Source organism: Drosophila takahashii, chromosome 2L (genome assembly GCF_030179915.1).
Source record: "Drosophila takahashii strain IR98-3 E-12201 chromosome 2L, DtakHiC1v2, whole genome shotgun sequence".
Classification (NCBI taxonomy): Eukaryota; Metazoa; Arthropoda; class Insecta; order Diptera; family Drosophilidae; genus Drosophila; species Drosophila takahashii.
In genome coordinates, this window is record NC_091678.1 from 29,459,523 (window position 1) to 29,474,979 (window position 15,457).

General features: G+C 41.0%; 1 protein-coding gene across 7 annotated transcripts in view; it reads left to right on the plus strand.

Annotated features, from left to right (window-relative positions):
* The window catches only part of PDZ-GEF (PDZ domain-containing guanine nucleotide exchange factor), a 152,485-nt gene extending 139,478 nt beyond the window's left edge, over positions 1–13,007 (plus strand). For 5 of the 7 annotated variants that reach the window (XR_011417777.1, XR_011417781.1, XR_011417782.1 and 2 more), the window contains one exon: positions 11,934–13,007. The gene's annotated coding sequence lies outside the window, so the exon portion shown is untranslated. The remainder of the gene's footprint in view (positions 1–11,933) is intronic. The other 2 variants (XR_011417778.1, XM_070212333.1) reach the window with 2 other exon arrangements.
* Positions 13,008–15,457: the final 2,450 nt, after the last annotated feature.

Consider the following 15,457-nt stretch of genomic DNA (forward strand, 5'->3'; position numbering starts at 1 on the left):
ATTTTTTCCATTTCAATTTCAGGTTGTAGCTGGCTGCCGTTTCCAAAACTCTCTTAGTCTTCTTCATACAGTCTTCCTCGTTGACTGCGTATACTATGATATCGCCCATGTATCCTCGTTCAGGAGATTTTGGAAGATATGGTTGACGAAACGAATGAAAGCTGCTGGAGAGTTTCGAAAACCAAAAGGCGCCTTGTTAAATTCAAACAGACCTTCGCGCGTCACAAAAGCCGTGTAAGCTCGACTACTTCTCTCGACGGGGACGTGAAAAAATCCGTTTTCCAAGTCAAGGACCGTAAAAAACTTGGCAGCTTGTAGTTTCTCCAGGACCTCTTCTATCATCGGGACTGGAAAGCAATCCGGGAGTACCATGCTGTTCAGCTTTCGATAGTCCACGCAAACTCTAAGTGATAGATCCTTTTTCTTGACGACGACAACTCTGCTAGCGACATATGATGAGGATTTGCTTACGATACCTTGTTGGAGCCACTGAGTTACTTGATTTTTCAAAGCTTCTGCTTCTTCTGTTGAATGACGACTTGGTAACTGACGAAAAGGCTTGACGACTCCATCTGGGACAATCTTCAACTCGATTGGGCACTGCAAATGCTGTGCTGGGGATTGATAGCTGCTTTCAATCAACTGCTCTACTCGCTTTAGATACTGCGGTGGAGCTGTGATCTCGCTTTGACTTTCAAATACCGAAAAAACATCATTATGTCCGTCACTTTCTGGTGGTGGTGGTTCGTCGTCGCGACATTGAAACAAAAAACCATTTGAATCGGCAGAAAACTTAAACTTTTTCAGGAAATCATATCCCAAAAGTGCGATGCAATCCATTTTGCAGTTGTCCACGACCAGAAATTTATGTTGTGTTGGCAGCTGATCGACGATTACGTGAGCGTTAAAAAATCCGATCGGTTTTGTGTTTCTATCGCCCAGTGCTCACTGTATTTTTGTCTCCGCTCTTCTTTTCAGATTCCTGCAAAAGCTCATATATTTCGTACTCGTCTTTCAGTGCTTTTAGAGTCTGGCAACGATACATGGCAACTTTATACTCGTTCTTAATTTGCAATCCATTTACGATGAGACGCAACAAAGCGGCTTCTTCAACATTCCCGACACTGGCAATTTTTTTCATGTGCAGTATATACTCGTGAAACGATTCGGAAGACCTCTTTTTCCCTTCGCGTAACATTTGATGAACATCTGCCCTATTTCGGCTGCACTCAAACTCTTCCATCAATTTTTCTTTTAGAGCGGTAAAATCGCTTACGCATTCCGACTCTAAAAACAACCTGGCAGCTCCGCTCATTTTCCTTCTAGCATGCACATATTTTTGTTTTTCCGACAATTCGTAAGCGTCTGCGTTACGCTCAAAGATTTCGAACCACTTAGCTACAGGCACCGAAAAACCATCGAAGTCACTGACAATTTTCTCAAAATTGTCCACCGATATTTTGACCTGATTTTGATCTCTGCGTTCGTCAACCTCAATTTTTAATGCCAGCAACTGTATTAGTTGTTGCATTTGGTCATTTACATTTTCAGCGTTTGTGTTTGACATTTCTGGAGATGTACTCTCAACTATTTGATCTTCCAATAAAATTAGATCCTCTGGCAGCTTCTCCAAATTGTCCTTTGCAACAACGTCGACTTTTATTTTCGACGGTGTTTTTGCACCGTTCTCTTTAGAGGTTTTTGCAGGCGTTCGCCTTGTTTTTGTCATCCCTCTTTCCATTTTCATTTCCCATTTTTCCATTTTTCAACTATACGGCTTTTGATTGTCACTCTCAATTACACAGGACCCCAAGTGTAGAGTATTTTGTATAGAAATGACAGTTTATTGTTATTGTTTAGTTTCCTTTATAACGGAGTGACAAAGTTAATATAAAAATTGTGACGACTTTTAATTCTGCCTAATTCACGACCGATTGTGGCTGCTTCTGTTTTTCGACTTCGACTTCTTTCTTCTTGCTTTTGGACTCGCTACTATTTTATTCGCTGGCTTCTTTTCGATAGTTTTTAAACATTAGGGAGGAGTGCCCACGCGTCTTCGTTGTACACCCCGACCTTACATACATGTATCTCTTTAAAATTAAACAAGAAAGGAAGCTACCTTCGGCCAGCCGAAGCTTATATACCCTTGCAGATAAAGTAATACTCACTCGGTGCAGTTCCAAGGATTCCAGATTCAGCGCTTCTATTTTTGAATTTTGTTTTTAAGTAGTCAAGAATTAAAACGCCTACTTCCTACAAAGTAACAATGACGGCTCGCTCCGACATATGTACTACCTGCAATAGAAAGAAGACTTTCGGGAAAGTTTCATCGCGATAGCTTTAAAACTGAGAGACTAGTTCGCATAGAAACGGACAGACGGACATGGCTAGATAGACTCGGCTATTGGTGCTGATCAAGAATATATATACTTTATGTGGTCGGAAACGTCTCCTTCACTGCGTTGCAAACATCTGACTGAAATTATAATACCCTCTACAAGGGTATAAAATAAAGTATTAATATGCATATATATATATCAATGAAAAGGTAATAAAATAAGCTTTATTTATACATTATTATGTTATTTATTTTTTTAGTTACAAAGCTTTTATTCATGTTTGAAGTTAAAGCAAGAGAGAACGCTATAGTCGGGTGCCCCGACAATCAGATAGCCGTTACTCAGCTAAAGGGAGTGCGAAGGAGATGGAGATAAAAACTTTGATCCGCCGTAACTTTTTAACGAATGGTCCAATTTGAAAAATTTGTTTTACATTTCGATAGGTATTGATAAACACCATAAAACTGCATTTTTACTTCCCCGAAATATTGAAAATTTTAAAATCGTATATTAGCGATTGTGGGCGTTAGAGGGGGCGTGGCAGACAGACGGACCGACGGACAGACGGACATGGCTATATCAACTCGGCCCTGATCAAGAATATATATACTTTATAGGGTCGGAAATGCTTCCTTCTAGCTGTTACATACTTTTGCACGAATACAATATAGCCTTTTACTCTACGAGTAACGGATATAAAAATGTTCTAAAAATGTTCTATAAAAATGTTATATTTTTATACCCGTTACTCGTAAAGTAAAAGGGTATATTAGATTCCTGCAAAAGTATGTAACAGGTAGAAGGAAGCGTTTCCGACCCTATAAACTATTTATATTCTTGACCAGGATCACTAGCCGAGTCGATCTAGCCATGTCCGTATGAACGCTGAGATCTCGGAAACTACAAAAGCTAGAAGGTTAAGATTTTCCACACATATTCTTGGGCCTCCTACGCAGCGCAAGTTTATTTCAGCCGAGCGCCACGCCCCCTCTAACGCCCACAATCGCCCACTAACGATTTTAAAATGTGTCCTGCGCCCACATCTTTAAAGATTTTCGAGAAGTATAAATGCATTTTTGTTGTGTATATTTATACCTATCGAAATGTAGAAGACATTTTTCAAATCGGACCATTCATGAAAAAGTTATTCGCAATCAAAATTTATGTATCTATCTCCCTCGCACTCCCTTTAGCTGAGGTTCGAATATTAGATAGTCGGGACACCAACCCGAGTACAGCGGTTGCTCTCCCTTTAGCTGAGTGACGGGTATTAGATAGTCGGGACACCAACCCGACTATAGCGTTCTCTCTTGTTTTTCTTGTTTTCTCTTAAGATTTTTATAATCAAGTTATTAAAAAAAAATTGTTTTAAAAATATGGTTTTTTAATTTGTTTAATGTTAATTTGACATATTCTTTTATTGTTTATTCATTCTTTTATTTATTTATTTATTTATATAAAGCAAACTTAAAGTTAAAACTATAAGCTAACTGAGATTAAGAGCTCTAGCAGCTAAGGCCTTCAGCTCGTCTGAGGAGTTGATTTAGATTCAATTTTATTTTTATTATTTGAATTTAGATTTTGAGTTTAATTTGGACTGTTTCGAGGTTTCGATTTAGATACATTTTTATCTATTATTTGAAATTTAGATTTTAAACTTAATTTGGGCTTTTTCAAGGAATGAGATGATTTTAACGACGTTGTCGCGAGTAGGGTTTGAGATGATGTTGATGGGGTTGAGTGAATGAAAGGATTCTGATCTGGGTTGGGATAAGGAAGGGCAGTGGATGATGATGTGTTCGATATCAATTGGGGAGAGATGGCAGAAAGGGCATGTGCTGGGAAGTGTTCTATCGATGTAATGGGCATTGGTGAGTTTCGTGTGTCCTAATCGTAGCCTGTGTATGAGAATTTGGGTTTTTCTGTTGGTGCTTGGGGGAAAGTGGCAGATGAATTGCGAAGAGGTCTGTAGCATTTGCTTATACCAAGGAGATACATTGTTGTACATGTCAGCTTGTATTGATTGTATGTGTTTTTTTAAGTAGTGTGATATGTCGTTAGAATTAGGGATGTTTTTATACGGTTAATTAGGTGTTTAGGAGCGTTTCCGTAAATTGGCAGACAGTAGTCTATTTTTGAGATAAGGATGGATTTAACTATGTGGATAAGCGAGGATGTATTGGTGTTGTATTTTAGAAAGGGAAAGGTGTTTTATAATGTTTTAAGGCTATAATGTTCACGGCGCCGGTTCGGATTTCAGATTTACAGTTGTGTTTACGGCATATGTGTAGGTTTTCGCATTTTTCAATTGATAGGGAGGCTCTGGGCTCTGAACACCACTGACCTATTTCCTGAAAGAGGGAAGAGAGGTCAACTATGGGGTTTTTTCTTCTATTATGTTCGATAACACTGTGCAGCATTTTTAGTGCTTTTTAAATTCACCTCGACGGATGCTATATTTTTGGATTCGTTACGAATTCCCAAGTTAAACTGCGTTTTCCAAAAAGTTCCCCGACACAAGGATTCTTAGCAAAGGACCTCAAAGCTCGAAAAATGCTGAAATTGACCAACTTTGCGGAGCTCTCAGAGGCAAATGGATGCATGGCTCGGTTCGATGTTAAAGTTTTTTAAAAGATACACTCTTTATCTTTTAAACCCCATACTTAGAATAATTTTAAGATTTTTATTAAGGGAGAAACAAATTTTAGAAAACATAGTCAAAAAACATAAAAGCATACAGCTGCGGTCAAAATAGTAGTAGTGTTGCCGCCCTGTGTTTTTAAAGGTTTGTTGTTGTAATTTATCTTCTCCTGGTAATATTGTATAAATTATAATTGTACTAATAGACTAATTGGATAAGAAAAGTGACAACAAAAAAACTTTTAAAAACACAGGGCGGCAACACTACTACTATTTTTACCGCAGCTGTAAGTTTTTTAGTTTTTTGACTATGTTTTTTGGAATTTATTTCTGCCTTAAAAAAATCCTAAAATTATTCTAAGTATGGGGTTTGAAAGAAAAAGACTGTATCTTTTAAAAAACTTTAACATCGAATCAAACCATGCATCCATTTGCCTCTGAGAGCACCGGAAAGTAGGCCAATTTCACAATTTTTCGAACTTTGAGGTCCTTTTGCTAAGAATCCTTGCGTCGGGGAACTTTTTGGAAAACGCAGTTTAACTTGGGAATTTGTAACAAATCCAAAAATATAGCATCCATCGATGTAAATTTTTGATGCTGCATAGTGTAATTAGGTGGAAGTCGTCAGCGTAAGCAGTGAAATTGATTTGCCTCGGTAGGGCTATAATTTTTGTTAGGGAATTGTAGGAAGTTCGGAAAAGAATAACTGAAATGGATGAACCTTGTGGGATGCCGTTGTCGAGAGGAAAGCTGCTAGACATATTTCTGCCGTTTTTGATAATAATTTTCCTATTTTTCATGAAGTTGGAGGCATAGTTTATGATTTGGGGACCTAGCTGCCATTCTTGAAGTTGTTGAATTATTGAGTGGATACCTATTTTGTCAAAAGCCTTGGAAAAGTCCAAGGAGATGATTGAGAGGTGGCGCTTTAAGGAGAGGGATCTTGTTGCTAGGTGGTCTTTATATAGTAGACTGTCCAGAACTGATTTACCTCCTTTAAATCCAAACTGGTTGTTGTGAATGAGATTGTTCGTTAGAACAAACCACCACAACCTTTTAGCAATAATTTTATCTAGTATTTTGGCTATGCATGGGCTTAAGGATATAGGTCTGTAGGATTTGTGATCAATTTGTGCTTTTTGTGGTTTAAGGATAGGGAGGACTAGACTAACTTTGTAGGCTTGCGGTATGTGCGAACTAAGAATATTATTAAAATGATTGAGGATTCTGATTTTAAAGGAGGAAGGTGAGTTTTTAATCATGGAATAAGAGATGCGGTCCGTACCAGGTGTGTAACCTTTGATAGAGTTCAGGGCAGATAAGAATTCTAAAAAGGATATATCGTTTTCGATTTGATTGGCTGCTTGACTCGGATTGTAATTTGTTGATGTATTTAAACGGATTTTGTTCGTTCTAAAGGGATCAGAGAAATTTGTGTCATTGGCTTCTTGCGACCAGAGGTCACCGAAGGTGTAGGCTATTTCTGAAGGGCAAGTGTATGTGTCTTGTGTAAGGGGATTGTGAATTGCATGTATATGTTTTGTAGGGTGGAGGCCACATAATCGTTTTATGTTGGCCCACATTGTAGACGGGTCGGAGTTAGGGTTAATATCAGAGGTGAAGTTGTATAATGCTGTTTTTTAGCTTCCTTAATAGCTCTTATAAATTTAGCGTTTGCTTCTTAATTTCTAAAATGTTTCTTGTACTTATGTTTCTTGTAAGAAGTGTAAATTTATTGTTTTTTGTGTTTTTTAGCGATGTAAATTCCTGATTCCACCAGGGAACTGTGTGTTTAAGAGAAAAGGTTGTATTTTGTGGCATAGCTATATGTCGCTAAGGAGTATATAGTCTGACCGGTCCACGGTCCATGAACTAAAGTTGGCTCTGGGGGAACCCCAATATGGGTGCCAGCTGTTGAAGTCACGTAGGACTATATTGGGTAGGTTTGTAGGAGAAAAGACGTTTAGTAAGTTGTTTTAGCGAAATTGTTTGTTTGAAGAGATGTATGTCGAAATTAGTGTAAATTTAGTTTTGGAATTTATCTGAATGGCGATAGCTTCAAAGTCTGGGTTCAGTTGGTGTTGCGTGAGAGAGATAGAATTGTGCACCAGTAGTGCTGTGCCACCAAATACATAAGTGTTTTGGGTTTCTTGTAGGGCAATTATATGTGGGTTAAATTGTTTGAGGAGTATTTGGAGTTCTTGGTAATTATTCTTATAGCCTTTTATGTTCCATTGAATTATTTTTAGCATTGATCTAGGTTAGTAAGGGTGATTGATGTTTTAATTAATTTCCATATCTCAGGCGTAGTTGGGTTTTTTTTTGTTTTTTTTGTGGTGGCTTTGGCTGCTGCTTTGAAGTTTGCGATCGTGCGTTTGGACGTGGTAAAAGGTAAGATTTGGACAGTGCTGGGGGTTGGTTTAGGGGGTTGGGTTGGTTTTAGATTATCTAAGTTATTATGTGTGGTTGAGAGGTCTGCATAAGATGTTGGAGTATTCCTGGAGCTAGTTGGTCCTTGTTGAGAACGGTCGGGTCCTTTGAGTTGTTGAGGTCCAGCGTTTTGTTGTGTTGTATGGTTTTTAAGACTAGTTGGTTGTTGCTGGGTAGTTCTAGCTATTGATGCATATGAGTGTGGTGTGGTGGCAGTGTTACGAGATCGTAAGATAGAGAGAGCGGTTTTATTGTCGCATTTTTTAGTAGCTTTAAATGCTGTGAGTTCCTGTTGTGTTCTAAATATGGGGCATCTACGGTTAACAGGGTGCTGGTCTTGTGCATTTGTCGTTAGTGTTTGGGTCCAAGTAATAATCCTGTCCGCAGTTGTAGCAAAGTTTGCTGTTTCTGCATGCGTGTTGAAGGTAAGAATTACGAGGCCGGTTTCTGTGAGAGTACCATTTTCTTAGCGTCGTAGACTCGCTGAGAGGCTAGTTCTCTTTTTATTTGTTATTCCTCTAATGTCATTGTTGTATATGACTCCCTTGGTAAAATTAAGAGAGTTGTGGGGTTGGACGTTTACGGCTACTTCGGTGAAAGCTTTAAGTTGAAGTAATCTCTTTGCTTGCAGGTTGATTCTAGTTTTGAACTAGTAGAGTTCCGTTTCTGAGTTTTTTGCACTGCAGGTAAAGTCAATTTGCTTTTTAATCAAGAATGGTGAGATGTTGCTTAGTTCGAGATTTGGGTCTGATCTAGCTATGGTAATGTATTTAGGGCCGATAGTTTCAAGGAGTTCCAAGCCCATTGCTATGGCCAGGAGGTGGACCCCGGTCGGGTGGGTCTCCCATCATGCTACGTATGGCGCGTAGGTTATGTTTGGCACTTGCACTTATTGCACTTGCAGTTACCGTTTGGTTTATGAATTGTTATTGTGACTTGTAAGATAAGCTTTGGATTTGAGACGATGGTAGAAAGGCACGACTGATTTCTATGAGAGTGAGTTTGCGACTGCTGAAGTCATCTTAAATGCATGCTACATTTATATTTGCATAGTCCAGATTAGTCATATTTTAGTTCTCATCTGAAAGAAGTACAAGAAAATACAATAAATGCTGCATACCTTTGGGCATACTTAAGTCGTCCATTAAATCCCTTTAGCCCTCTACCGGGCATTTCGCCTCTGCGCTGTAATTTCCTGTTTAATAGTTTCCGGCAGGGACCGTAAATAACAGTTATTTGTGATTTTTATTTTAAAAGGCCTACTGAGATTTGTACAAGTTTTTATTAACAGTTTAACTGGTTTTTATGCACTTTATAGACATGAACGAATAACAGTTAATTTGCTTTCAAGATTTGTTGAAATGCATATACTTTGTGGACAAGAGTAAAAAGAACGTTATTTTTGACGTTTAAAACCAAATATCACAATAGTCTTTTTAAAATAAAAATCACAAATAACTGTTATTTACGATCCCTGGTTTCCGGATCTAAACTATAAAGATTTCGATTAGAAACCAGTGGCATAAAGTCCGTTAAAACTCGGGCCTTTTGAAAAAAATATAATGGTATTTTTGCAGACTGGCCCTTTGGACGAAATCCTACTTTTAGACTTTAAAAACGCTATCGCTTGGTCATCTACGGTCCAATAAAATCTATTTTTTTTCTCGTAATCGGCCATCGAAAGACAGATTTTTCTGCTTTTGAACTATGCTGATTGTGCCTTTCGTTCGCAGGTTAAAAATGATTTTGTGTTTTCTTTTCAGCGCGAATATACGGCGAAAGAGTGGTAACATTGAAAAAATGGGTATGAGGTAAAATATTGGAAGCAAGGGGCTTTGCAATCAATGTGGTACTGTCCACATAGAAAATTAAAAAAAAAGGGGGGTGGCCGGGTTGATATGGAGCGTCCCATATATATACTCCTTATGCACAAATAGAATTTCTGTTTTTTCCATTTCTTGAAAAAAACCGTACGGTTGTAAAAACACCACCCACAAACACAAACACTTTTATTAGTTTTCGGCTAAAATAGACATACACAAGGCATTAAATAACTGGACAATGCAAACAGTTACAACACACTTCGTTTTGAGAAGTTGTTATGTCCCAAAATAGGACTACGTGTGTCCGCGAGTCGGCAGCGCCGGCTAGCTTAGAGCACTTGAGGTGTAGGTACCCTGCAGTTCTCGAATTCAGACCGAGCGCTAAATAGCACTGCGTCGACTGCGACGCCGGCAGAGCCTCGGCAGAAGCGACTCTCTCACCAACCCGTCTCTCTCAATCACCGTCACCGACGGAGCCGACCTAAACGGCGCCAGGAACGACGCTCTCCCAAATTTCTCTCCCTCAAATTATGCAAGCGCGATCGGGGCAAAGGGAAAAGAACAACAAGAGAGATTGAAATTTCAGATGTTGTTTTTCTCGCTTAGTATTCTTTTTCTATTTCTGAAAAGCAGGCGCCGTTGTTCTGCGTTTTTAAATTGCGTTCTAACTGTGATAAGTTGTTTTCGAGTTCAAACAAAAGTGCTATTAATCAAGAATGAATTTTTAGGTAAGTAATTTTAAAGGGTATTATAAATTTGTCTTGTTAAAATTATTGTAGTGTAACGAACTGTTTTCTACTGTTTGATCGCTACGTAAACGCCGCGACTAGCTCAGAGATATTGTGTGTTCGTCCCACCAATTTTGTATTGCGTGACTGCCCGTGACCCAAGAAAATGCAGAGATATCCGATTGGGACAAATCGGAAAACTTTATTTAGTTTTTCTTTTCGCTGGAATTGGTTTCTTCGTCAGCTGGCTGTAGCGGCTTGCCTGGTCGGCGACGTGCCTTCCTCGGCTCAAGATTCTCTTCGTACGATTCTCTGCGGCGCTCCTCGACGGCGTCGCTGCTCTCGTATCTCTTCGTGCTGCTTGTGGACTCCTGCGGCGTCGTTCTCCAACGGCGGCTCTCCAGTTCCACCCGGCTTGTAGGACTCAAAAGTCTGCACAACCTTCCTTTCGGGTCCGACCAGAATGATCCTGGGACCACCTGTGTCGTCGTATTCCCTGAGGTCGGTCTGGCTCTAGCCTGAGAAACAAATGTCCCGACAGGTCAAATCCTAGGATTCAGCCTTATCGTCAGTCCACCGTAACCCCGACGCCTGGCACAAACTCTTGATCCGCGCTTACCCTGCCGGTAGCTCGTCCTTCTCTAGCTCGTCCTTCTCTCGACTCTGCTCCTGTCCAGCACTCGTCTCCACTTCAATCTCTGCGTCCTGCAGATCTCACCGTTGCAGTCTCAGCCTTGGCCTAGCGTCTTGACTCTGGTATCTTGATCTGGGTGTTGAGCACTCGGTTACTCGGTACTCTCACGGCCACGCACTCGATTAAATTCTCGCACTTGTCTCTTGATCTTGATCTCTGGTTCGTTGGTTGCACTTGTACTTTCGCTCGCGTATCTTGGTTGTCTCTCTGTACTCCGGCTGCCAGCGTCGCGTCTTCCGACCGACACGTCTCGTGCCTCCTGGCTGCATGAACTGCGGCGCTTACTGCACTGACTGTCGCGCGAACTCCAACTGACTGCCCCCTGCTGCGCCTGCGCCGTCCCTTTTATAGGCAGCGGCGGGGTCCCGTTATTTCCCTTTTTGCACACGGCTCGCTCGGGTCCAATGTCCAAGTGTGTCCCGTTAGTTCCCTTTGCACACGGCACGCATCGGGTCCAAGGTCCAAGATGTCCCGTTAGTTCACGCCTGCCGCATTCTCGCTGCCTTCGCTGTTGCTAGGGGCTCTCCTGCCTCGAGATTTGTGGGGAGTTTTACGACTCCTCACAGTAGCTTTTCATTTTTAGAATTTGTATGTTTTATTTTTAGCTCAAGCTGATGATACAAGGTGCATAAACAATATAATTTCAGATGAGATCATTTTGTCCTACAGACCAGAAGGAAGTTATTTTTTCACTTCTAAGTAAGTTTTTATCGTTCTTGTCTAATATTCTAATATTATATAATATTATAAAAATATATATTTTCCAAATTCAAATCCCATTGTTCAGGTGAAGCCTGCAGAGCCTACGGAGAGGATGCGGAGATGTGTAAAAAATATCCATGCGCGAAAACGGAGCTCACCAAGACTCCGGAAGCCATGCCAAACGTACCGAAGACCCTACAAGTCACCGTAGTTGGTAATAATCTATTAATTTAATGTAAAAGTATGAAAATAATTTACCAAAAACGATGAAGTAAAATGAAGTGAAAAGAAATAAACCGTTTGATAAAGGCGATGAAATTCAATATATTTTTTATTTTTCTCTTTCTTTGCTGATGATTTTGGGTAATATTTCGGCGCTAAAATAGCGTCAAAAAGGCGCTATTTTGGTGATGAACAGGTGCTAAGAAAGCGCTAGTTTCTGGCAGTCATGAGCCCCTAGGACATGCCCATGTTAAAATCAGCACTATTTTTCATACAAATTCACTACTGATTGAGCGCTTAGTGGTCAAGTTTTAGCAGTGATTCACTGCTAACCCACCCATTTTTTCTATTCTAGGTCACAGGACGCCTTCGGACATATCTCGGGTTTTTGGACAGTTAATCCAAAGCCTCAGCGCTCCCACCCAACCGTAGCAGCCGTAGATGTTCCCGACTGCCCCTTAGACCGGTCACGGCAGGAAATTTATACGACAGTCTACATGTTCCCTCCCCCTCTAAAAAATAAGTTACTCCATATCCATATTTATGACAATTTGTTCACTAATTATATTTACAGAGTCGCTTCCGCTTCCCTTAAGGGAACCCATTAACCACCGTCCGCCAGACGCAATAGTCCCACACTGGGATTCGTATTATTTAGTGGAGGTCTGCTTTCCTTTCGGTTCCTACCTAAAAGAGCTCTCTTAGTGGATCCCAGACTTCAATGACCAGCAATCTACTCGACGCAAACACTGGATTGGCTTCCCCGGGGGATTGACAAGGATTCCGCAGTACAATTGCGGTTGTGTTTCGGTTTTCCTTTCTTTTTGTTTAGTGACAATGGGTAATTTAACCCAAGACTCGCCCAGAAGGAGCACACGTGATTAAAAATATGGATACAAGTGTAACAAGAACTTGCAGTGAAACATTCAACTACGCCAGTAAATATGTTCATTTAAATAAGTTTGGCAATAAATAAATAAGTAAATATATAAAGATATATTTTCACCGGGTCCTGACAAAATACCAAGTTGTATACTGAGGAATTGTTCGTCCTATCTAGCTTTTCCCTTAACATTAATATTTAATTTGTCGCTAAGTCAAGGAAGATTTCCATCCATATGGAAGGAATCGTTTATTGTTCCATTGTTTAAAAAAGGGAACAAGTCTGTTGCCGCCATAATTTAAGTTTAATTTTTATTTCAATTTGTTATATATAAGCACTCGATATACACCCCGAGGTATCGATATAATATGATATGGTATCGATATGGACCTCATTTTCACGCTCGCGAGAACCATCGCTAGAAAGGGCAGAAGCGAAATAAGAGAAGAAAGAAGACAAAGTTTTTAAGCGTGCTCCGCAACGCAATTTTGTATTACACATTGATTCGGAAGCTGAAATTTAAATAAAGTTAATTTTAAACACATAGTTTATTGCTATCCGCCTGTGTTTCGAATAAGTTGTGTGGGCTGCTGTAAAACCAATTCAGTTTCGCTCTCAACATTCTTAAAAAATTTTGTGTAAAAGAAAAAAAACTTTGCATAAAGAATGCGCAATTAGCCATAACATTGCCACATACCGAAAAACTTTATTCTTAAAGGCTTGTGCGACGAATTTCCAATTAGCCATAACATTGTGAAATTCCTAAAAACGCGTGGTTGCCGTTATAACAGTACAATTACGAAGCGACGCATTTGCAATTAGCCATAACATTGTGAAATTGCGATCGCATCCCTTTCTTGAACGAAAGGTGAGAGAAAACGTAATACGTAAACGGAGCCAACAAACCGCAGAAATTACGCACACAACTACAATTCCGCCACACGCCGAGTTCACATAACCGTACAAAAGTGAACAGAGATGAGCGAAGAGGTGTGCAGAATATGCAAGAAAAAAGCGACAGGAACTGAGCAAAGCTGGGTCCAATGCGACAGTTGTGACAGTTGGTACCACTTTCGCTGCGCAGGTGTCGGCGAAGACGTTGAGAATAGCGACTGGAATTGCGATTTGTGCCTTGCTGGAGGCAGCGACGGAATCCCACTTGGAAGGACACTGCGATCACCGCTCCCAAATCAGTTCGACAACTCCATCTTATTATCCGTAAACCAGAATAAGATTGAGCAGCAAGTGAACTCGCTCGTCGATATGGATAGTCCGGCGAAGTACAGATTACCCCCGACAACAACTCTAACGTCAACAAAAACCAGCTAATGCTTGACATGTTAGAAGAAAAAAGAGCTTCCGAACAGAGATTTATAGAGGAGAAGTATAAAATTTTATTGCAAATGAACGTACTAGGCGGATCGACAGCCGGGCTATTTCAGGCGACCCCCGCATCACCCTCCTCTTCCCAAATCGCCGCAAGACAAGCTATACCCAAGGAGCTTCCTTCGTTCAGCGGGGATCCTGAGGAGTGGCCGATGTTCATCAGTACATTCGAGCACAGCACTTCCGCAGCAGGATTCTCCAACGTTGAAAACATGCTCCGTCTACAAAAGTGCCTAAAAGGCAGGGCACGCGAAATGGTAAAGGATAAGCTTCTACTTCCTAGCCTAGTTCCGGAAGTAATGAGCACGCTGAAAATGTTCTTCGGCAGACCTGAGCACATTCTGGAGAGGATGATCGACAAGGTGAGGAAGCTACCGCCGCCCAAAGAAAAATTGGAATCCATAATAGAGTACGCGCTCGCAGTGCGCAACATCTGCGCCACGATCGAAGCATGCAGCCTAGAAGCGCATTTAAACAACCCAATGTTAGTCAAGGAGCTTGTAGACAAACTTCCAAGTAACCACAAATTAAATTGGGCGTTGCACTCCCGCGACGAATCAGTCCCTCCCATTAAGGCCTTCAGCGACTGGCTTTACAAAATAGCGCAGGCGGCATCGACTGTCGTGACACCGTTTTCTCACAAGACTAGTTCTGTGAATACAATAGTTGCGCAGCCAGTTCGAGCCAGGGATCTGCAGTCCAGCAACAGCCTACTCCAAAGTGCATCGCATGCGAATCTACAAATCATTGGGTAACACAATGCGAACAATTTAAATCCAGCGCCGTAGAGCAGAGATGGCAACTCGCTAAAGCCGGAAAGGCATGCTTTCGATGCTTGAAGCTTCATCGAAACAATTGTCGACCAAAGGATTGCGGAGTAAACGGTTGTACCAGAAAGCATCACCCTCTACTCCACTCGGAAAATGTTCCCAATACAGCCAACGAAACGGGAAATCAAAGGCATGTAAGCACACACCAAGGCGATGTAGAAGGAAACCAGTTCTTCCGAAGCGTACCCGTAACATTACATTATGCTGATCAAAAAATGGAGATCTTCGCTTTTTTGGACGAAGGATCATCTGTTACCCTAATAGACAAATCAATTTTTGACAAGCTCGGTATAAAAGGTTCACCGTCACCGATTTGTTTGCAGTGGACTGGAGAAACAACCCGGTTCGAAAATACTTCCGTGCGAGCATCAATCCAAATCTCAGGCGTAAGCTCAGAAAAACGTTACTGGCTCAACAACGTTCAGACTGTCCAAAACATTGCACTGCCAAAGCAAACCGTCGATATGGATGAGTTGCGCAGTAAGTACAGCTATCTAAAGGACCTGCCATTAGAGACCTACTCCACGCAGCCAATATTATTAATTGGAACAAACAACTGGAAAATAGCCGTTCCTCGCAGGATCCGCGAAGGCAACTGGAACGACCCAACAGCGTCAAAGTGCATCTTGGGGTGGACCATCCAGGGATCGGCAAACTCAAACCGTCACGTATCTATGCACCACTGCGATTGGCAAGAGCTTCATGATGAAGTGAAAGAGCAATTCAACCTCGAGTTAACTCCGCCTAAAAAACTCCTTTCAAGCGAGGACAAGCGAGCAG